Source organism: Gymnogyps californianus, chromosome 3 (genome assembly GCF_018139145.2).
Source record: "Gymnogyps californianus isolate 813 chromosome 3, ASM1813914v2, whole genome shotgun sequence".
Taxonomy (NCBI): Eukaryota; Metazoa; Chordata; class Aves; order Accipitriformes; family Cathartidae; genus Gymnogyps; species Gymnogyps californianus.
In genome coordinates this window covers 74,679,078-74,703,276 of record NC_059473.1, presented here as the reverse complement: position 1 = coordinate 74,703,276, position 24,199 = coordinate 74,679,078, and positions in this window count along the sequence as shown.

Below are 24,199 nucleotides of genomic sequence, written 5' to 3'. Positions count from 1 at the left end.
AAACGTGATGAAGTTGTTTTTTTTGTAGTACTGTTCTTGCAATACAGCATTCTGTTGGAAATCCATGTTAATAAAGTCATGGTATTACTCCAAACAGAGAATATATCATTGTGCTCATCAGCAAAATTTTTTCCCTGGTATGATAATTTTTTTAAAGTTTATCAGATATTTATTTATAAAATAATTTGTTGAAAAGTTGTGATATGGTCATGGAAAAGCAAATCTTTAGAAACAAGAACAGCAAAATCACCTGCAATCACCAGTTCAATGTATCACTGCATTGTGACAGTTTCTAAACTAAGTAGTACAGAAATAGCGACGTTACAGAGCAAATAGAAAATGTGATCTTTTAATTTCCTCTTAAACTTATTTTGTACTTTGTATCACTTCTCACTTTCGAGATTTCTGTTTTGTTTGCTTCCAAAGCCAGACTTGATTTGAACTTACATTCTTCCTGCAGTCAATAATAGGAACGCTTACACTAGCCCAACCTATATATTCATGGCTGGCATCATCATTTTATATGACAAACTGAAGTTTGCTGCTTCAGTCCATCTTTGTGGGAAAAGCACAATCTCCAAAACAGTAATTTGCTGTTCTGCAAACAACAGGGCTTGATATTTCATATCTCCATTTGCTCAGATGACAAACTCTTTTTTGGACCAACAGATAAGTAAGTACATTTAACCGGTAATTAAGCATTGATTTCACATGACATCAGCCCCTTATAGGCCTAATCCTGCTTACACTATTTATATGCGAAGTCTCTTTTGAGACTGTAACCAGTCATGAGGAAGCTAGCAGCATTTGGCTGCTAAACCTGTTCTTTTCTGTCTCCCATTTCTGTTGTTCACCCCAAAGTATGATCAGACCAGTATTAACCACTCATTACCTGCACATCTACTATAGATGTGGGTTTGTGTGGAAAAAACCCTAGAGTGAAAATTGGAGTAATGAAATCCTGGCACTAACTATAGACAGAGTTAACTCTGCCTGAGTTAAAACAAACCCCTTCCTTTAACAGGCTGCCGTCAGATACCTTTCTGAAGAGTGGGTCTCTGCCGTTATTCCTGCAGACATAGTGAATATGTACTGATCCTCTTCTGCTGCAGCTTTTGTTTCCAGGCCTTCGTTTTCAATGGTTGCCATAGAATCTAGCCATTATCATATGAAAAGCCTCACACAAAAACCCCCCAAAAGCCTGTTGCTAAAGCCATGAACACTTTTCAATTTTCATGTAAAAGGGAAAAAAACTCTGGAAGTGAAATGGTCGCTGAGGGAGAAGTTGTCTTTAGCTCTCCTCCCGTCTTTCTCCTTAGAAATGACTTGATTCTTGTTTCTCTTTTAACTACATAAACTCCTTACTGGATCTTCCTCCTGACTGCCATAACAATTACAGGCTATTTATCCACCAAAGTAGTTTTAATTGGCTCATAAGTCAAGTGATAGCCATGTATTTTTCTTGCCTAATTTGTTGTGTAGAGTGTTCTGTTTTAGCATGCATTTGACTTATTGTTGAAAATTTACGTGCCCAATTCCCAGAGTCTGTCTTCAAAAAAAAGAGGTGAAGAATTACTAAAAACTGAAGAAGAAACACACACTCCTTGGTATATAAGCTTCTTATTCTTACAGGACTGCCAATTTAGAGGAAGTGTTTGTTATTGGGGCTAAGACCCCCTGAAAAACACAATTTTTTCCATATAGCCATTTTAACAATGAAGCCCAACCCCATTTACACAGACGTTATCTTATGCTGGAGAAATCACACTCCAATTGGTGGAGCTACAAGAGTAACTCCTGCAGTTTCCCTGCTTATTTCAGCATAAGAGAGGTAAAGAAAAGAAGTTTTTTGAATCTCAGGGCTTTGACATAAAACAGAAGCTTTGTTTTGAAAGACCGGCCATGATGTGTAAGAATACCTCCAAAACCTGATAAGGCAACATAATATAGATACCTCACTGCATCATGTAAATGAGTGAATTTCTAATCCCTTGAAGTCTACTAACTTCAGGAAGGTCAGGATTTTTCATAAGGAACCTGGAATGGTTCCCCATGTCCCTGCAACTTGTTTGAGCATATACAATGGTGTCATATGTATACAGCATGGATGTGACATGCTCCCCTCCTCAGAGCTGTCGTAAGAAAACTTTTGCACCCCCTTCCCTACTTTCTTCCCAGGGAATGATGATAAAAATTTGGCATAAGGAAAAATTGTTAAGAAATGTCTCACTTTTCTGACAGAACTACTCTGATGAACAGCTATTTAATAACGTATAGACGTCTCACATTCAATATATATTTAACCTCCCTGGAGTCATCTTCAGAGAGGCACCCAAAATACACAATCTTATTTCCTAAATTTTATTAAATCCCATTTCTTCTAGTGCAGTCATATTTTATGCCTATATTGCGTTCCTTTTGCACTACTTCAGATAATTCCATAGGTATAAAAGAACAAGCAAATAAACTTTATTTTCTGGCTAAAAATAGAAAAGAAAGTTACATCACATTCTAGTTATGTACACATCAGGATTTTGTAGCTTCTGATGGTTATTGATTGGTAGAATAATTGGGGTTTTTTTTCTTCTTCACCACTGACAATTTTAATGTCTTGCCTGTTTGTTACTCTCTGAGTATGACAGAAAAAAAGAGCAATGTCTTGGCCTGTTGTGCATCTCCAGCACCCAAAGTCAGAAGCTCTTTGCGACCTCCAACTACCATTGCCTGTGCCTGCAGTAGTAAACAGCTGGAGACAAAATGTTTCATAAGAAACATAAAATGACACTGTGAAAGCCAGGAACCACAAAAAGAGAAATTATCTGAAACAACAAAACTTTATACTGAAGCTGATTATCTTAGGGAGTGTTCCTGCACTTGCCTTTTTTCTTATCTTTAAAATCCATATTCAGATTAACAGAAATAATTTCTACATCTGAGTTTGAACTGTCCAAGGGCTTGTATAAAATGCAAAACAAGAAAAAAATTGATCCTCTCAGGCAATGATACTCTTAAATATCAAATTTTGTTTATAACTTGCATTTCCTTCAGCATCACTAGTTCTAATGGCATATGGCTTTTAATAGGATGCTTTAGGCTGCTTTTACAGGCTGACATAGATAGTCACTTCATTGGTGGGAGGTGTTTTGTGGTCAAATCACCGAGCTGCCTGGTAAAAGATCTGAGAGTGGAGGTGACCAGACCATGCAGCGCAAGGGAAGATGAGCAGGAGGAGATCAACAGGCTCATGGCTGAAACCTTGCAAGGTCAAGACACTAGATCCTGCATTTCACAGAAGAAGGGACAGCCAGGCTAGAGGGAGAGGAGATTTGGGACTCCATGACAGTGAATTTTGGAAGCTTATCCTTCTAACAAGAGGAAGGAGGCTCTTTCTCCACTTGCAGGTGCACAGTTGCAGAAGAGGTGTATAGCCCTGATGGCAGGTGAGAAGGAACAAGTTCTGTTGGTGCAGATGTTTGTGCTGGATCAGCCTGATTCATGTATTCAAAGCAGTGTGCCATGAAGAGCCACCAGTGAGTAACAGTAGTAAGAGACTCCCTTCTGCACGGTGTGGAGGCACCCACCCTGGCTGTTGCAGGAAAGGCTGTCACTTGAGCAACCACAGGATCCTCTCTGAGGAAACAAAGCTACTGCAGAAATACAGGGTTCATCTGACAAAAAGTAAGACAAGACCATCTTTGCTAACAGTCTTGCCAACTTAGTGAAAAAGGCTTTAAACTAGTTCTGTTAGAAGATGAGAACCATAGTTTGAAGAGAAGTGGAGGAATGAGAGGCAGGAAGGAAGCACCTGGGGAAGAGCATCTCACCGTTCCCCTGAGAAAACAGTGCAACTTGGAGCCCATGTCAAGTGCATGTTCACAAACACATGGAGTACAGGAAACAAACAGGAAGAATTAGAAGTCAAGGCTCAGTCACAGATGTATAACCTCACTGGGATCTCAGAGACATGGTGGAATAGCTCACATGACTGGAGTGCTGCAATGACTGGATACATGTCCTTAGGAAGGAGAAGCAGATGAAATAAGGAGGGTAGGGTTCACTACACAAAGGAACAGCTTGCCTGCATGAAGATTTGTTATGGAATGGCTGAGGGACAGAGGGTGAGCTTATGAGTTGGGATCAGAGGCAAGGTCAATAAGTGGATGTGATGGTGGACATTTGCTATAGACTGCTCAGTCAAGACAAGGAAATAGGAAAAGACTTCTTTAAACTACTGGAGGAAGCCTTATGATTGCATGTGTTAGTTCTCATGGAAGACAGTCGAAGTTAGCCCTGCTTTGAACAGGGTCTAGTCCAGATGGCCTTCTGAGATCCATTCAAAGTTAAATTATTCCATGATTTCTTTTCTATGAAGTGGAAAAATAAAAACATCCTTTTATATTCCTTTCTGTGCTAAGAAGAATTTTAGAAGATGACTCACTGGCACCCAAATATCATTAAACTGCAGTCATCTCTAAAGACCAGACCTCTAACCTCAGAATAATTACCATGAAGAACATACCACAACACTGTAAATGAGACCAGATTATTCAGAGCATGGCACATCTTCACCTTTAGAAGGCATGCCTAGCTTGCTTCAAACTACAACCATCAATACTATTATTTGGAGCTCGTCTTACATGCTCTGTATGCATGACAGCTTTGTCACGCCTACAGTGGGATGGAAGTCTCTTAACTGAACTTTAAGAATAATTGACAAAAACAAACTTCTTGGCCTCTCGTGTCACATGAAACAGATTTTCTGATGCTCAGTAAAACAGGATGCATCTACATTAACATGTTAGTGCATTTTTTAAAGGAATCTGCTTGTGCATTCTTAGTTACAATGAATGGTTTTGTTTGTATCACAAAGCATTCTCAGAGCATCTGAACTAGATTTGGTTTTGGATGAAGCTAGGACAAAAGGTGTTCTTCAAGGATTTCCTCTCCTGCTTTCTAAATCATAATTAAAATTGATCCATAGGACTAGGCAAGAGCTAATTCAAAGTAACCCCCACTGCAAAAATGTGTGGTACAGACACCCAGTGCTCAGCTTTCTGTTCATTCTACGCACCTATTCTGACAGGGCTGCACACTTGTTAATGGGGACATAAGCCTTAATAAAAACTAAATGTCTACTTATTAGTCTACTTATTAGTGAACAACTTCATGCACTTTCAAGCACCACAATTTTATATGCTTGAGTTTAGAAAGTCTAAAGATGGTCTGATGGGGAAAAATGCCCATAGCAGTTAAGTAATATTACCATAGAATTTTGGCATCTTTCACTGTAGGCATATGAAAACAATTTGCATGGCTATGTTTTTGTATTTCTGCCACATTTTAATATTTTAATTTTCCTGCAAATATTTCTGCTACTAGAAAGCATTGGACAGAACTATAACTATCAAACTGAAATTTTCTTGACTATTCAGTTAACACAGCTCCGTCTGATTTACAGGGGACTAGTACCTCCAATATTGGTCTTATTTGACTGGACCATTTATTATGCTACATGTACATAATTATTAAAAGTGAAAACTATCTATATCTTTGCTGTTTCTCTATAAAAATTTACATACAAAGGTCACATCATAAACTCTGAAAAGCTTTAAACAGTATCATATCCTTCACTTGTAAAATCAGAAACATTCATTTGACCATAGATAATTTCCTGTAACACAAAAGGTAAAGTATAAAGCCCGTTATGTCGGTAGTTTACAACCCTATGAAAAATAAGGTGCAACTTTGGGAAAATGGGAATCTTCTTTCTAATAGGATGTCAAGTCTTATTTTTCACAGGTATTCAGTATTTATCAGTACACTCAGTGGTGTTGAGTCTGGGAAAGTATGCATCCCACAAGGGGCTAATCAGTGAGTGGAGATGCTTGAACTGTTAAATTCATTTGCATTTTCTCCATCAACTCCACCTTGACCCCAGGAAAAAAATCTTTGCTTCCTTTCATTCCACTCCACAAAGCCTGGTTTGGTGCTTCCACTCTTCTTTTCACTTCAGGTGCCTTCTGTATCCCCCATCCTTGCCTTTAAGAAGCCCAGTCCATCCTTCTCTTATTCAATGTGTTGCATCAGGCAAGGTACCCTTGCTGTTGTTGCACCTATTACATGAAGAACAGAAAGACTTTAAAACAGGAATGTGTTACTGAAATTTAGTCCAAACATTGCTGGAGTGTCTGCATGGACCAAAATGTGCTCAAAGGAAATGTGCACTGTTGGTTTCTAAGCAAAAGCAGAATCACTCTTATTGCCGTCGGTAATTCAGTGGTGAGGAAGAGCAGAGATGCTGCACAGCATGTCACAATCTCCATCTCACATCCTCTCAGGAACAGCAGCAAAAGCAAACCCAGCACTTCAAGGCTCAGTGTTTCAGCCTCGCGCCTTTTTCCACTGCTTTCTCTCCTTCTGGTAGGACCATCCAGGTCCCAAACACTAATGCCTGGCACAAAAATTAAATAATATCTTATATCAGCTGCTCAGAAAGCACTGGCTTTGCAAATGACCTTGGTTTTTTTTAGTTCCTGCTGGATTAATATTAGCCAAGAAAACTATTCTTTCTATGTGATTTTAAATGTACCTGATTACAGTCCTACCTACTGTGAAAGGACTTTTGGGAAAAGTGAGCAGATTCAGATGCAGCTGGAGACAGTGGGCATGAATAAAAATAACAAAGAAATCTTTAATTAATTAAACGGAAATATAAAAATACTTATTTTTGATTATTATACAAATGAAAAATGTTTCTCTTCATCCTGTGTGACAGCACAGTTTGGGATGGAAATAAAGGCTTGCCAGTGCTCTATCTCTTCCCAACACTGATGTGCATCATACGGTCCCAGAGGCAGAAGACATTCCTAGGCAGAGCCAGCAGCTGCATAAAAGATTCATGCAAAGCAGAAGCAGCTGCACATCTTCATAAGCACTGGACACTAGTGGTGTTTTCCAACTCTGGCTTCACTTTTCCCATCTGAGGATCTTCCTCCTCATGCTCTTGAGACCTGTGTTTCCATCCCCTCCCACCTCTGTCTTGCAAGTCCTCTAGTGCCAGCTTCATTACTTCTGCTTGCCATATTCTCCTTTACTTGTTTCCATCTCTTTCCACAGCTCTCTAGTGCTTTCTACATTTTTCTAATTAACTAAACCATTGGAATTTTGCTTCTAGCTAACATTTACTTATCTGTAACTATGCGTTTAGAAAAAGCCAAAACAACTGCCTATCCTTCACCAGTATATGGCAGAGAAATGGAAAACTTCATTTGTATGTTCTTGACCTTACCTAGAGCCTCTAGGTGCTTTGGTAATATGCAAAATAGTAAGTTAAACACACTGGCTTCTAGAGATGAGTAGGAATAGGGAGGTTTAGTTAAAAGACTGTTCCAAATCAAAGGTGATTTGTACTGGGGAATGTAGATTGCAACCATTGTCTGTGGTGTGTGAGAATAGTAAAATTAGCATCCATAAATTAGCATCTGCAGTTTATGATTTATCCCCTCAATAGACACTCAGCAAAAGAGGTTCAGTTCACTTTTCAGAGGAAGTCAGAAAAGGGCATTGTCTTTGATTTTTAGTAATTTTGTTATGTTTCTGCTCTCTCTCTGCAACTGATATCAACTTCAGTTTCCCACAGTGGTGGTTTCATGTTCCTTAACTTTAGAGGAGCTCTATGCCATAAGAGGATTCCCAGTCACAGACTGAGTCTGATAGCTTTTTAGGTGGACATTTCTCTAGTCAGTGGTAAGAGTGAATTATTTGTGAGAGACAATTCCTACACCTACCTGTACACAACCTATAACTCTTAGTCTCTGAAGTCTTTCCAATTAAGTGATCAAATATAGCCTGTAAGAGTATGTTACATTGCTGTCCAGAGCATGAACCATGTTACCTGAGAAATGATAGAAAAGACCACACTTATGCCTGTAAAGATCCAATTTTTAGGTGGTTTTCAAGGTTCTGCACAATGACAAAGCCTTCAGTGCCAAGGACCACTGAAATTCAACTCAGGCTACATACCCTTTCTTCCCTTAAAACCCACATTTGGCAAACTGCACCTTTGATGGTTCTTCATCTTGGAAGCAATCTAATAGTCCTTATGATTAAGAATATTAGAGCCTCAGGAAGCAATAAATAAATTATCCGTTCACTAAGGTGAGTCCATCCACAAGACTGGTTAATGAATCCCATGCAGTCCATGAAATAACTGAAGGGCATATGGCAGTTGAAGTGTGAGAGAGAATATCTCTCCCTTTACACATAACAGTTTTTTAAATCCTTCAGGAAGCCCAGAAAGTGACACGCAGGCCCAATCTTTAGAAAATAGAATTCATCAGGATAATTATAGGGTTTTTAGTCTCTGAAGTCTTTGAGAAAGGCTCATTCTGTCTTTGAGGTTTTCATGCCTTGTGCATTGCAGTTTACATTCTTGTTGACTTCATGTTCACCATGTAGGTTAGGTCAGCCTAGAGGACAAAGGAAAATTTAGAATTACAGTACCATGAACATAGCGATGACTGTTAACTCAGTGTCTCTTTTCCATTTCTGTTGAAGGCCTGCTGCAATTTAACTTCACTAATTTGACTTACTTAGTTAAGGCTAGGTCTGGACAGGGAATTTCAAGTTTTTTCCACTAATGAAAGAAGACAGAGATTTACTTTCTTCAAAGCTAGGTACTACACTATCCTGGCAGGGCTAGTCACAGTTAGGTCTGGCAAAGGGCACGGGAGAGGAGGAAGGTGTAGAGCCAGTCCAGACATTGATGATAGGACTGCTGCCCACCAAGAGCAGTCTACTGGCCCTGGCAGCTGTCAGACCTGTCTGCACCAAAAGCCAGATCTACATCCTCTAGATAAGGACTAGTAGATAACTTTCAGTCCAAGTGAGTGGAAATTATGGCAAATACCCAGATGCTGAGGTGAGGAAGTAGCAGTTGCTATGGCTTATTTCAACTTAATTTTTTATTTTCTTTGGGGAGGGGTTGTCAATAACATATAAGATCTGAAGTGCCTGGGTCTTTTTACAGGGTTAAATGACAGCAGTGATGTGATTTTTTAAAAACCTTTTGTTTTGACAAGGAGTCTGCAACTTTCTGAATGTAATAGACCTTGGTGCATTCATCTTTGCCTCTCTCCCCTCTCCAGAGTGGTTTGCTCATGTATAATCTGCTTGCAATTACAGTTTGAAACCTCTTAGGAAATGCATTTACACAGAATCCAACTTCCCGTTCCATTCTGAGGATATGGGACAACACGTTAGCCTGAGGTAAGCCCAGATATGGCCTTACAACATGTTGGCAAGGAGAGCTGCGTTCGCAGGACTGCTGGACAGCTTCCCATTCACTGCAGAGTAAAGGCATGCACACAAGCAGTGCTCATGGTGTATCTAAAACCTCACAAATGCACACTATTCCTTAGTCTGTGCTGATTTGTTCTTCTGCCCATGTCCTTGGTGGCGTTTCTCACAAGGGGGGGTCAGGCAGCTCACTCTGGCTACCAGCTTCTTGTCAGATGCAGTTCAAGGCATTGGTCATCAGCTGTATAACAAACCTTCCCCTTGTATGAGAGCTGAAATGCTTGAAAGGGTGCTCAGCTCAAACAGCTCAAACATCTACGTTCCTGGAGATAAGGACAGTCCTTCTGAAGGAAGAATGTTGAGAGATGTACTTTTCAATTACATCAGAACCATTTCGGCACCTTGCACTATTTTTTGAGAGTCTTACGTAGTACTACTTTCGTACCTTGTTTTACTAGCCAGCTGGGAGAGATATGGAACTTGAGCCTTATACAATACCAGCACTGATTAGCAAAACATGAACCTGCTTACCAGTTTCTAGAAGGGAAAAATAAATGAACCAACACAACCAGGAGCTATCTGTCTATAGCAGAAATGAGCCTAAACCAAACCACTTACCCAGAGCAGCACTGCCACGAGCAAACTCAAAAATTTCATAACTTGTGAATATCTGGCACTCTCTGTGTGGGTTGCAAAACAGATTCCCAAAATATTTTGCAAAATGACATGCGCCTCTGATGTCTGTCAGCCTGGAAGCCTGACTGTGCCTTTCCCAGCACCCATGAGGGCAGGAAGAGTCGCAGCTGGGCTTGGGAGTTGCTGAGCAAAGTTCCTTTGGCTGGCTAGCAAAAATGCTTAGGTGCTTTAAGAGCATCTCAGAAATATGTGAAACATGGAGGGAAAAGCCAATTTCTTTCATAACACTTGTCTCCTTTTGACTTTCTTGTGATTTTGCGTATTTTTGCATATGCTTACATCTACATGCACATCTCCAAGCTTAGCAAACAAAAAGTGTTTCCTCAACAACATTAAAAAAAAAAAAGGACAAAGTCTTGAAAAATCATCATCTGATTTTCTCAAATGTCACCACCATTATCCATAGTGTTTTAGGTTATCTTTTTCTTTTTTTTCCCAGCCAGAATCATGTCTACAAAAGACTAAATTAATGTCTGAAAAGAGCTGCCTCAAACTGCCTCCTCCTGTTTCTAACACATACATCCATGTATACATACAAATGTATGGACAACAGCTAACATACTATAGTGAAAGCAGTTTTATTCCTGAACATCTGATTGCACTTATTCATGCGTTATCAGAAAATCAAAAACATAGGACATAATGAAATATACTTATGAAAGTAAAATAGGAAGGATATTGGGGGAAAGCGGTGGGGAAGGAAGAGGGAAAATCAGGAATGAGACATTCGAGGCAAGGGGAGCATCTGGCTAATTTTGCCAGGAAAAGAAAAATAAGTCAAAAACATTCATCAGAATGAACAATATATTAGAAGTACACAAACAATACCTCGCCTAAATCTTTTCCTGGCTTCCAGTGCTGCTGGAAAGTGTCAGTTCTTCTTCATCATGTCTGCTAAGCACATTCGGGGGGAAGAGGGGGGGGGAGAAAAAAAAGAGCAGAAAGTGAACTTAATCTTGGAATCCTGAAAAAGTCGCCTGTGTGCTTTTTCTAGCCTCTGGTACAGCAAACCAGGTTGCTATGGTAAAATGGGTCAGAGCAGTAAGCAAGTTAGCTTGTGCAACAAAATCAGATTCCTGGTGCAGCGATAGGAGGCACAGGCCAAAGCAGACAGTAATCTACAGCTGAATCTAGGTCACTGGGGTGCTTTGTAGCTGCAGCTGTCCGTGTGGGACTGTGATCTCCGGCAGGGCTCACAAAGCCATCCTGACGGCTGGGCTCCTGCTCAACGGTTATGAGTGTACTGGGGAAGCTGTTGCTTTGTCTCTTTCAAAAACAAATTATAATTTTAGATTTTTAATTATGGATGCATATGTAGGCAGCATGTGTCTGTGTATGTATTATGTATGCACATTTATTTTAAAATAAAACATACTCAGCAGGCACATGGCCCATATTTTGGGAACCCATTACACAAATTAACATTCACACTCCAAATGATCATTATCACATATTTATGGGAACAGTGCATCCCACTCCATGAAGGCTATAAAGATCTGCAAGCAAACATAAGAAATCTCTTCCCCAGCATACCTAATGAATTCCCCCCCTCAGACAAACGCCCTCCCAAAAAGCCTGGGAAAAGAAGAAAGGCTTTGGAGAATGTCAGGGAGGTCGTCCCACAGTTCAGTCTCTCACATCCCCCCACAAACATATGCTGATACACCCATCCATGCAGTAATCTATTATTATCATTTACTATTCTGCGACTGTTTAAAAAAAAAAAAAAAAAAAAGGAACAATCAGTTAATAAAAAGCCAAGGAATGGGGCCAAATCAGGAGCAAAAGTAAACCAGCATACCTCCTGCTGATGCTGGTGGAACTACAAGAGATTATGCAGGCTCAGGGTTTAGTCTCACGTACAGACATGGTCCTCACCCAAGGGGGGATGCAAAATGACCCATAACGGAGATTCATACAGAATGTAAGAAAGGCATACTCCTACGTGACGAGGTGGGTAGCTCTTTTGAGTACGAGGGCTACTATGTCACTGGGTTTTCCTGCCTTTTTCTTTCTTATGTTTAGAAATTCTGCCAAGCAGAATTTGCTGTATTTGTCTGGGATTCCTGGCTATGCAGCAGAGATTCTGGATACATCCCCTGCACACTGATACATCAGACTTCAGTGCATACAGAGTGAGTCTGGAGCTCCCAGGGTACACCGGATTTACTGTGCGTGCAGTGATTGACCCCACAACAAGCACACAGTGGGTCTGAAGCTCCCCAGAAACCTCCTGGCACATGGCACATTTGCTGAATAGTTCTTATCCCATATACACCGGAGGTCTGACATACTGAATGCCAAATATGTCAATGTCATATCCCATTTTTTTCTGTCTTGTGTAAAAATCTGGCATAAGCATGTAGTAACACTAGGTAGAGATGTTAATGAAATGATGAAATATTCAGCTTTTGGATATGGTTTTGGGACAGTATTGGACAGATGTGAATTTTCCCTCTGACAACTACAAGACACCAGACATTTCCACTTGAGACAACTACACTGGACCAAACACATCTGTCAATACCGTTTTTTTTTTCATTGTCACATCTCTCATACTGTGTCAAGGCTTTTTGCCCATTTCCAGCAAGTGTGAGGGTGGAGGAAGTATAAGGGACAACAATAACTTGGAGCCTCAGAATCTGTGGCCCCCTACATAAATCAGGTATGACAATGAAGTTCCTGCCCTCCAAATCCCACATTTTAACATGGACAACTGAGATCAGAAATGTGTTAAGAATAACTTAATAACTAGGCCAGGAGTAATCAATGACAAGGTCATCATCCAAAGACAGATGAGGCACTAGAGCTTATTCAATGACCTAAACAGTTAAAATCAATTATGCTTTTCTAGAAAAAAAATCAAAAATGCATATTTGTATTGGGGAAAGCATTTCAGCTCTCATACAAGGGGAAGGTTTGTTATACAGCTGATGGCTAATGCCTTGAACTGCATCTGACAAGAAGCTGGTAGCCAGAGTGAGCTGCCTGACACCCCTTGTGAGAAACACCGCCAAGCACATGGGCAGAACTAAGCAGCACAGACTAAGGAATAGTGTGCATTTGCAAGGTCTTAGACACCCCATGAGCACTGCTTGTGTGCATGCCTTTACAGATGCCTAAAAAACCAAGATGAAACATGTAAGGACCATATTTCAAATGTCAGTTTGTAACCAAAGCGAAATCTCTCATTTCTTCATACAGAACTGCTAGCATTGTGCAAGCACACTGGGCAACTGCCCATTCTATTGAACAGCAGCACATATAAACAGCTTGCAAATACTGGAGGTAGATGTGCACACCATACACAAGCAATGCAACATATTCCTTCAAGAGGGAAGTAGCAGAAAGCAACAGGGAAAGAGAAAAACTGTCAGGACAGGTTAAAGGATGGCTTTCTCTCTTGATAGTCACTCACAACTTCACTTCTTTTAGCAATAACAAAGATTATATACATTAAAAAAGGCCTTGACTTATTCCATCTGTCACATATAGTTCATCTCTTCTCTAATTTCCACAGCAACTTGTCTTAAATCCTTCAGCATTCTTCTCCTTGATTATTCAATGATACCTGAATAGTTCTGATAACCCATCTGATATAGCCAAGTGACGGAAATATTTGTACATTGTCTCTGTAAAGCAAACAAATACCACTTCATTCAAAGGGGACAGTCAAATTTATCATTGGTGAAGCATTCTGCATATGAGGTTTATGCCTAATGATCACCTGAACAGACTCATTTAGTGATATCCCATGAGATATAAAGATCTGCTATTGTGTTGATAAAATTCTTTTCATGCCACTGATACCTTAACAGCCAAGTCTATGGAATGACAGGCACAGAGACCAGGCAGGCTTGACGACTTACCTGGATGGAAAGGGAGCAAGAAGGTAATGATTTTCATTTGATACTAGAATTACATATCTCAGCATAGAATTTGTCATTTGATTTTGATCATATATGTTCTGAAGGCATTTTACCTATAACAGCACATCTATGAAAATCTGCACATAAAACAGAGGAAAACAAAAAATAAGCTGAAAATAAAAAAGTTCATTTCCTAACTCTGACGTGAATATAATTTTATACTTGCAAATAGCTTTAGACTTCCTTTTTTCAAAAAAAGCAGTAAATCACAGACTCGGGGGACTACGCAGACGTGTACCGAGTGGAGGGATGGCAGGCTGTGGGGAGGGAGGAACGGTTTTATAGGCAGAAAAGAAACATTCCATGGAAGTAACACCGCCAGATAAATCCCCTGTTGCAGAGTCCGTCTGCACATTCCACTGCTAAAGGACCACAAGTTCCCGATAAGAGGTCATTTTCTTACCCCTGGACAAACAGGCAATTCACAGAAAAGAACTAATTAACTCTGCCACGTATTGGAGGATCTGAAGTACCTGACACACTTCTGTCATGCTACCTTCTCTGAGTAGGGTGGAGTGGATGTTGACTGGAGGAGGGCTGCAGAAAAGGCTATCTGATAAAAATTCCTCTTTTTAACTAATTTTTTTACTACTTTATATATTGGAAAATGTTTTCAAACGAGGAAGGGAAGGGAAGGGAAGGGAAGGGAAGGGAAGGGAAGGGGAGGGGAGGGGAGGGGAGGGGAGGGGAGGGGGAGGGAAGGGGGAAGGGGAAGGGAAGGGAAGGGAAGGGAAGGGAAGGGAAGGGAAGGGAAGGGAAGGGAAGGGAAGGGAAGGGAAGGGAAGGGAAGGGAAGGGAAGGGAAGGGAAGGGAAGGGAAGGGAAGGGAAGGGAAGGGAAGGGAAGGGAAGGGAAGGGAAGGGAAGGGAAGGGAAGGGAAGGGAGGGGAGGGAGGGGAGGGGAGGGAAGGGAGGGGAGGGGAGGGGAGGGGAGGGGAGGGGAGGGGAAGGGAAGGGAAGGGAGGGGAGGGGAGGGGAGGGGAGGGGAGGGGAGGGAGGGGAAGGGAAGGGAAGGGAGGGGAGGGGAGGGGAGGGGAGGGGAGGGGAGGGGAAGGGAAGGGAAGGGAGGGGAGGGGAGGGGAGGGGAGGGGAGGGGAGGGGAGGGGAAGGGAAGGGAAGGGAGGGGAGGGGAGGGAGGGAGGGAGGGAGGGAGGAAGGAAGGAAGGAAGGAAGGAAGGAAGGAAGGAAGGAAGGAAGGAGATCTAGCTGGCTAAATACCTGTGCAAAGCTTTTATTCAGGCTTTATTTAAAATACAGGTTGGATTTGCATAAATATGTCTACTGATAACATATTTAGTGGTGCTCAGGTGCTAATGAAAAGACACATCTTGTATGTTGAAAGATCATCATAATCACAGCAATACCATATACATGGTCCTCTTAAATGGTAGAACAGTAGAAACTCCAAACATTTGTAACACACAGGGAAACTTTAGAGTTCATCTCCTCATCATTTAATAAATATAGCATTTCTCCACTTTTTGTTGCCCAGAATGAAATAACAAGGAGATTAATTTAACTACTTTTTTAACTAGCTCCTCTGTGAAGGATGCAAGCACACGTCATCTGCTTTCCAGATTGAAGTTAATGACTGTTCATCCGTGCAATATACATTGCCTCAACAATGACCTTGCGGATTTCATCAAGCAAGTGTTGGCAGTTTCCCACTCAATCATTTAGTGTAACTGTGGACTCTTCTCTTGTTTACTGACATCAGGGAATACCTTAACAGAGCAATTATTACCTCATACCTCTTCAAATACTGATGGGGGTGTAAAAAGACAAACATCTGATGCACGCTCCTCTCCCTGGAATGTGTTAGGAAAAGGCCAGTCTCTCAGTCAGTAGAAAGGATTAAATCCCTTCTCTACAAAACGAACTCCTGGGAGGAATTTCAGAGCTCTTCATAGCTCAGGCAAATGTCATTTCAAGAGATTCTTCAGTAAATAGGCTAGAGGGTTCTCTGTGAGTATATTAAAAACTAACTACATGGCTAAGATTCAGCCATTGAACACATTGGTAAATGTGTAAATTAAGGGTATGAACAGCTGTTATGGTAACAGTTTTGATTTAGTAAATGAACACAAGGCCTGATGGAGGCAGATACCTGCTATTTAAGTATGATCTCCAGTCTCCCCAAACCTCTTGCTTTGGACTCCTTCACAGTGGGCTATGAACTAAAGCAGTAGCTTGTTGTTAAAGGATTTTAAATAAAAAGAGAAATCACTAGAGCACACTGGCCTTGGTACGCAGTATTTTAGTTCCAACTGTGCAAGTTAAAATAATGAGCATTTTAAATAGAAATACTTGAGGCAAAACATAATGTCTGGCAAGGTAACTGGGGAGGAAGTATCTCATGTCATCCATGTGGAAGTCTCCAGCCGTAACAAAAGCTTCTTTAGCCACTCAGTAAGTGACTAAAGTTATAAACATTTATATCACAGTTAATTTAGTTTCAACCGTAGTTTGGAAAGCTCCTCTTGCTCTCTTAAATGATGCTGCTAAATGTCAAATTCACAATTTTGGAAAGTTATTGTCAACACTTTGCTATAAGTGGATATTAATTAATACTAAATTGCAATGGCTTCCGTAAAACTTCAATGGATGCCAAAAGAAAAAAAATGTTCATCTTCTATGTTACTACAATGAATAACAAAAGAAAAAAGAATGGTTTTCCACTTACAAAATAAAATGTTGCCAAGAGCTACATTCAGCTAGTAGCCATTTGTTTCAAGCGGATACTGGCTCCTGTCATATGATGAGGGAATATGAGATTTGGTAATCTTACTGGCACATGTCAGGTGAGCGTGGCCAAGAAACACAGAACTGTCTCCTAGCAATAGCCCTTTTCATCATAGCTGTGTTGCATGGTGCCTAAGAAAACTGAATGTCTAAAGAGAGCAATCGTGGGGAAAAAGCTCTCTGAGAGTCTTATGAGGGAGTCATGTGGTGGACAGTGGTAGAGATGATTGTAACACTTCCAGATTTTCCTGGAAGCACATTTTATTGATCAGAAGTTGGCGTCAATAAACTCACTGGAGATCTGAAAATGCTAAACAAAGTCACTGAAAAAAAAATTAAGTACCACGGTCAGTCCTATGTATTTATTGATTTGAGAGACAGGAGTAATATCTGACTGTCAAAAGCCAACTGTGACTTTGGCCACTTTTTCATAAGAGCAAATAAGAAAGTGTGAGAAAACAAGACTTGCGATATGAAAGAGCCACACAAAAAAGACATGAGTCAGTTATAACACAGGATATCAAAGATAGCCAAGATAAAGGCTGGTGTAGCAGATTAACAAACTTGAAACTTTAAAAGATTGTGTTAAAACCACAGATGATGCTAACAGAAAGAAGACTATCAGGGATGAGATAAGGAGAGCTGACAAAGAGATTATAAATATCACCCACAATGTGATGAGATCAATACGGTACGAAAATGACCCAGAGTGAACATGCTTCAAAGACTGGTTGCCTTCAGAATTTAAGTCCATCTTCTGTTGAGAGACATGATTTAAAAAAAAAAAAAAAAAAAGAGCCAAAAGACTTTTAAAACAAAAAGAAAGTATTTGTATGTCATGGTGGAGGAGATACAAGGTTTAATAGTTGAAAAGGATATTTGAAAGACAACTTTGTGGGGAACAAAGGTATCAGATTGAGAGTAAGAAAGGATAAAAAAAAAGCTTTCTGTTTCTTAGATTATAGTTATGGAGTGACAAACGAAAGTACAGTCAATCTTCAGAGAGAGGATTTAGCTGTGGAAGACTCAGACAATGAAAGTAGGTGGAAAATAGTCAAAATGGTCAAGAACAACAACATACCAAGAACTGTTAATGCTCTCATTGAATATTTATGGAAAGGAGGGAACGACCTAACCGAAAGACTTGAGAAACTAAATCGCAGGAGGAAAAGGAGATGTGGAAAAGCTCCAAAGAGAAGAGGGGAGTCAAATGTCAAATACCTGTAACCTACAAAATCTGATCTTTCATAATCTGCCGTAGACTTAATAAAGCTCATTAACACTGTGTTAACAAGTATTAAGAAAAATAGATTTCAGTCAATGTGTATAAAATCAAATGCACAGGGTTAAATGAAATTTGAAGATCTATGAAATGGTCATCATAGCTATCAACACATTATGACCATGAATATCAAGAAATCTTAAATAATAGGTAATAAATTTTATGAAGCAAGAAATCAAGGCACAGGAAAGAGCAGGAAAGCTTGTTACATTTTGCTAGGGAGAGTGCCTAGCTTAAAAAGGCTATGAAAGTTGCAGTTCCACAAGCACGTTTGATCTGTGCCAATAATTCCCCACCACCACAGAGGCGGACTCTTGCATTTGCCACCATCTTCCACCTCCTATCTCTTCCTTTTCCCTGGATCCAGTATTCATCTGGTACTTCAAGTCAATTCAAATCATTAAGGTGAAAGAAAACTAACCTGGGAAAAGAATAATTTTTCAGCTTATTTAATCATCTGAATCCATTATCAAGTAGTTAAGCAAGAAACAGAGCTGGCACAGACAGTCCAGAGAAGGTAAAGAGAAATTTTGGGTTTTGTTGACAGTGAGCTGTTAGGTCTGCTCTGCCGTCACAATGGAGCCATACTCTGAGAAAGACCAAGCTATAAATAATTTGAGACCATTAAAAGTTTATTATTCTGTGTAGACTTGAGAACTGGACACAGAGTAGAAGAGAAATAGACAGACTAAGAAGGAATAAAATGAATAAATTTAAAATTAAAGTATTACAGGAAGACAAAGAACTTAAATAGTATGTGAGATAACCTAAAAAGAGTTTACATGAAATCTATGAGAAATCAAATATAGGACATAGCTGAAAGATTCAGTGTCTTTAGGGTGGGGCTCAGAGTTAGGATGACAGACACCAACTAAGAATCTCTAGAAAAATTATTCCTGCAGTTTAGGCCTCTTGACTGATTCAAGGGGCAATGGAGAAATCATATGGAGCATAACTCAATTGCTCAAAGCAGGAACTGCAAGAAGATTGAAGAAATATTCCCTTGGCCAGAAAAGGTAACAGCAAATTTTGAGAGAGACTTCACATCTACGGTGCGTGGTACCAGGAAAGAGGAGAAATGGCAGATCAGAAAGGAAAGACGCATCTTCTTTAAAAGCAAAAAGCAGGCAGCTGATACTGTTGACCATTACATTACAAATCTAACCAACTGAACTAAGTAGTGTGAGCATAATTCTTAACAAAAAGCTTAATTAGAAACAAAATTATTTTGGGAGCAGCAGTGTCAAAGGGAACGTCACTGAGTGAAATTGACCTGACTTTTCAAAAAAATGTTTGAATGTTTTCAGTGAAATGGAACCAGAAACCAAAGTGCTTGCAAAGAGTTGAAGGACTGAGATATATCTGATACAAAGTGGATGCAAAGTCAGAAAGATTGAATGCAAGGGTGAATAAACTGTAGAGACAGCAACAGCAAACACAATAAATGTGGAGGCAGTCACAACACAAGGGCATCAGGCTGTGGGATATCATGTCTTGTAAAGAAAGCAAATGTCTTGCTGAGTCCATATGATTTTCTGCAGAAATAGCAGAGATCAAAATCAGAATCTGCTCAAGAACAGAAGCTGGAGAATAAAGCTCTGATTGTGAGGCAGAGACAAACCACTGTCTTACTTAATTCTCTTGGTAAATGTTCACAGAAGTCTATAAAAGTTTGTTAGGTTTTTTTTCTTGGTGACGCAAACGAATGAAGAATGACTTTCAAAATAAACAGTGGAACTGATTACAATGTGATTTCTGGAGGCACATACAAATATATGGTGGCACACAAACAAATGGTGACTTGCCTGGCTCAAAATCAAAACAAGTCTTAATTTATACAGTAAGCATAAAAAGAACCCATGTGATGAAGTCATACAAGCACTCCTATATAAGGATAAATATAATCAAAACACCACAAAATAATGAAACAGGAAGTTTCCTGCAAGATTGTTTTGAAGAACAGTCTGCAAATATGGAAGATCAAAGGATAACCCAAAACTAGGAAAGTTCTTTAGGCTCACAGAGGGAACCTCCTTCAGAGGATGGCCCAGAGCAGCTAGTGTAGGTTGCTATCCTGAAACACTAGACAGAGGACTCATCTTATTCCTTTGTTGTATAGAGATCCAAGCCTTTTCAAGCTAAAATTGTGCTTGATGGTGAGCATTTAAGTCAGACTGTCTTATCACTACAGCTTTTTATCACATATCAGCCCAAAATATTTGAATAAAGAAATCAGGAGCTAATAGTCTTTTCTAAGAAAAATTAAGGTAAAATCCTCTTAGAGATTTTAAAAACTTGACTAGATAAGGCCCTGATATAAGGCCCCAGCACCCTGATATAACTTTGAAGTTAGTCCTGCTTCAAGTGGGAGATAGTCTAGATGGCCCCCAGAGGTCACTTATGACCTAAATTATTCTGTGATCAAATGATTTTGTCTGGAATGGGAACTTGTGAAGAACAGATTTTAAACTCATTGATCTTAGGAAAATTAAATCAGAGAATAATGCAGTTTGGAAAGAATCCAAACAAAAAAAAAAGAAGTTTGTTGCTGTAAGAAATGTTTTATTCAAGCTTTCCAACTAAGCTAATGCACTGCATTTCAGTCAAAAAAAAAATGAAAGCCTCCACTCAGAAAAACACTGTAGAAGATAGCTATGACATCTGGTTTTTATTCATTAACTTTTATTCTCAGGAAAGTGCCTTAGCCATCAGGCTGTAGAATATTTTGCTCTTGTATCTTCTGTTGGTTTTCCATTTTCAATAAGTGCATTTTGGACCAAGGACAGAAACCCAGGTGTTGCATCTCCCCAGGAAATACACTAGCCATTGGACTAGAGAGATATTACCATTAGGTTTCCTACCCTTTGCATGGATTTTGAAGAATTTTACAAAGTGGAACAATGCTACCACAGGAGCAGGGTAATTTCAAGATGAGTTTATCACAGTATCTAGGTTCTAGGACCTATATTGTAATAGTTCAATAGGAGAGATAGGAGCTTAACAGCTCTGTGCCTTATTTCCTTGATTTGAAAGAGTGTTGAGAACAGAGCTGTAATTCACCGCTCATTCAGTAAATAAAAGCACTCACTAAAGCATTTTAATTCTGAACTGAATCTAGTCATTAGGAATGTCATTGTTTGCCCTGATTTCAGCACAGAATTTCCTGGCATGGTAAGAAAACCACATAAGGAATCACTGTGAAGTGAGGTTATTCATGTCTTTTTAATAAACTATTGATTTGGTCACTCCCCTCACAAATAACAATGATAATTCCCTGTCAAAGACGTATTTGTAGATCTTTGTGGTCAAGGTGTACATCAAGGTGGTCAGTCACTGGAACAGGTTCCCCAGGAAAGTGGTCACGCCACCAAGCCTGTCAGAGTTCAAGGAGCATCTGGACGATGCTCTTGGTCATATGGTTCAGTTTTAGGTAGTCCTGCGAGGAGAAGGGAGTTGGACTTGATGATCCTTATGGGTCCCTTCCAACCTGAAATATTCTATGATTCTATGACTTGTACGTGTGAAAATGCCCTGGATGCTATTCTGAAGAAAATTTCTTTGATTGCTTTATTTGAACATGACCAGTGTCCCCTTATTTTTAGGTGAAGGGGAGCCACAGGTTCATCAGTTTGTCACATTCCCTCTTTGATCCCTCATCGACTAGTACAATTGATTGCTCTTTTTCTAACAGTCTTATTTTCCCTTCATTCACTTGGAACCTAATTCAATTATAGACAACAGTAAAACATTTAGACATTTTAATATGCATACATTTGCTCAGTGTTACTCCTCTTGGAGGAATGATTTCTGCCATTTTCCTCAGATGAATTCCTTTTAATACCACAGGAATGCTGACTTTTTAAACTATAGCTTTATGTTGGTGCCTTTGATGCTATGTATACATAATATTTTTCATTCTCAGCATGACCCACAAAGATACTTTCAAGGACTTTGAGCCTCAGAAATGATTGTTGCCATTCTTGTGAAATTAACCACATGCAAAATAAAAGACTATGCTTCTTCTGGACAATTTATCACTTCAAAACAGAAACACACTGGGCCAAACCAATGCTGAAGTTAATTTCATTAGATTTAATGGAGTTACTCCAGGACTGACTTCAGCTAACTGTGTAAAACTATGAAGAAAAAAAAGCTTAGTGAAGTGCATTCTCCACCATGTGAAGCTAAGTAATAACAGAACTTAACAAAAAACCATACTGCTTTGCTTAGGTTAAGATTATAAGTGCATCATGGTCATATTTTCCTGTACACAACTGTAGCACAGAATTAAATGCATAGAAAGAACAACGAGACAACTAATCACATTTAAGGCTCCTAAACATAATATAACTTCCAAAACGTGGAAGATATAGATAGATATCTCATTTAGAGTTTTAAATGGTGCTGCCTTATAAGGAAATTAGATTGGTAATAATCAGGCTAGTAAAATAAAAATCAAAACTTGATTCAAGAGACAAATGAAGATAGATATACTCTATGTCTGAGTCTAGCTGTTCTTGATGTTTCAGTGAAACAGCCATTGGAGAAGGTACTTGGTGTGAGGAATAGAGCTCGAGACTCCAGCTTTCCCCAGCCAAATACATCAATTGGAAGAAAATTAGTCTCTCTCTCATTCTGCCTTCAGGAGGGAAACAGACTGTTTCCCTCCTCTGTCCTTCCTTGAATGAATCAATAAAGCATCTTTATCTTTCTGATTACAAGGAAATGCCTGTGCAGGAAGGTGATGTCAGCTTGAATACCTTCAGTACTGGGCCCTTTCGATGCACTGAGGTCTCCTAGTCCAGAAGTCTCAAGATGATTGGTCATGAAGGCTATGGAAGGCAGAGACAAACAGTAGTACCCAACTGAAGAAGGTATCCTATCTCATCATTTGAAATTATGCCAATACCACTCTGCCACTGACTATCAAAAAGAGAAGGAAGTTTACCTCAGTTTCCCATTTCCTTGTTGGGTGCTCTAACTGCAATACTACTGTAGTAAGAAAAGGAGGACAAATGCACAAACATCATTGGAAGCTTGTGATCATCTCTGCCCTGTTAGAGGATGGTATCTGTGAATGTGTGCCAGATAAAACTCCACAGCAATGCTCAGCAGGAGACCCTGGTAGGATGTGAAGAGGAGACGAGTATCACCAGGGCACCCTGGGAGAGAGACAGTTCTCAGCAAGTGCAGCAAATCCACTTGCACAACGAAACTATAGAGATACCTAAACTTTGAGGCATTCGCATTCACAGTTGGATCCAACCTTAACTATTCAATCCCATCTCCCTGTTAGTGAAGAACCATAGTGGATATTTCATAGGAGAAAGGAAAGGAGATGAGGATGCTTGGAAGCCTCTGATTCTTGGGCTCTGTCATAGCCCTGACTTGGTCTAGATTGTGTCTTCACTGCAGTGAAATTCTGGATCAACAGATAGACATTAAGCAATCTAAGTATGCCAAGTAAAACTATCAATCCCTAAGCAATACCCCCTGAGGACCCTAAAGGTGAGTGTGAGCTACAATCCCAGCCTCAGATTCCCAGGTGGATTTTCTACTCTATCACAGTGTCCTGTGAAGTTCAGGTTACATCATTAGTAGTAATAAATTAGCTTTATCTACCTTTAAGTTCTGATGGTGGCATCAGCGAACTTTTGAGCTGTCAGTCCACTGAAAATGGCTATATAAAAGTCTGTAATATTCAGTTATTCCTGTAAACATAATTTCAGTTGATTTATATATTTCTAAAAACAACAAAAACGCTGCTTCTATTTGAATGAATTGTCCCAAAATAGTTGGATTCTTGAGCCTTGCTTACATGACTGTTTACTGAAAGGATCAGTCTCGTAAGTGCGAAGGAGGAAAACAAAATGCTCGGCACTTTTCAGAAAGTATGTGGGTCAAAGAAAAAGCAGTGCAGGTAGGGGAAGAACTGGCAGCAATGCAGGCAAAGGCAACTGGGGCAAAAATGGCAACGGCAGAGACAGCAGAAGCATCTCTGACGTGAGACACAGCCTGTGCATTGTGGGCAGGGGCTTCGCTGCCAGCTCCTGCCTCTGACATGCCTCCCTCTCGTCTGCTGCAAGCTATCCCCGTGCTGTGCGCAGTCCCTGCTGCAGCCCGGGGGAGGAAAAAGGCAAAACCCAAAAGGAAGAAAAAAGGGCTCTTTTGTGGTTTTCCCTTTTTCAGCTTTGTGGGAGATTGAGACTGAGCTTTGTCACAGACTAGTGGCCTGTGACAGTGGTCCAGGGAGAG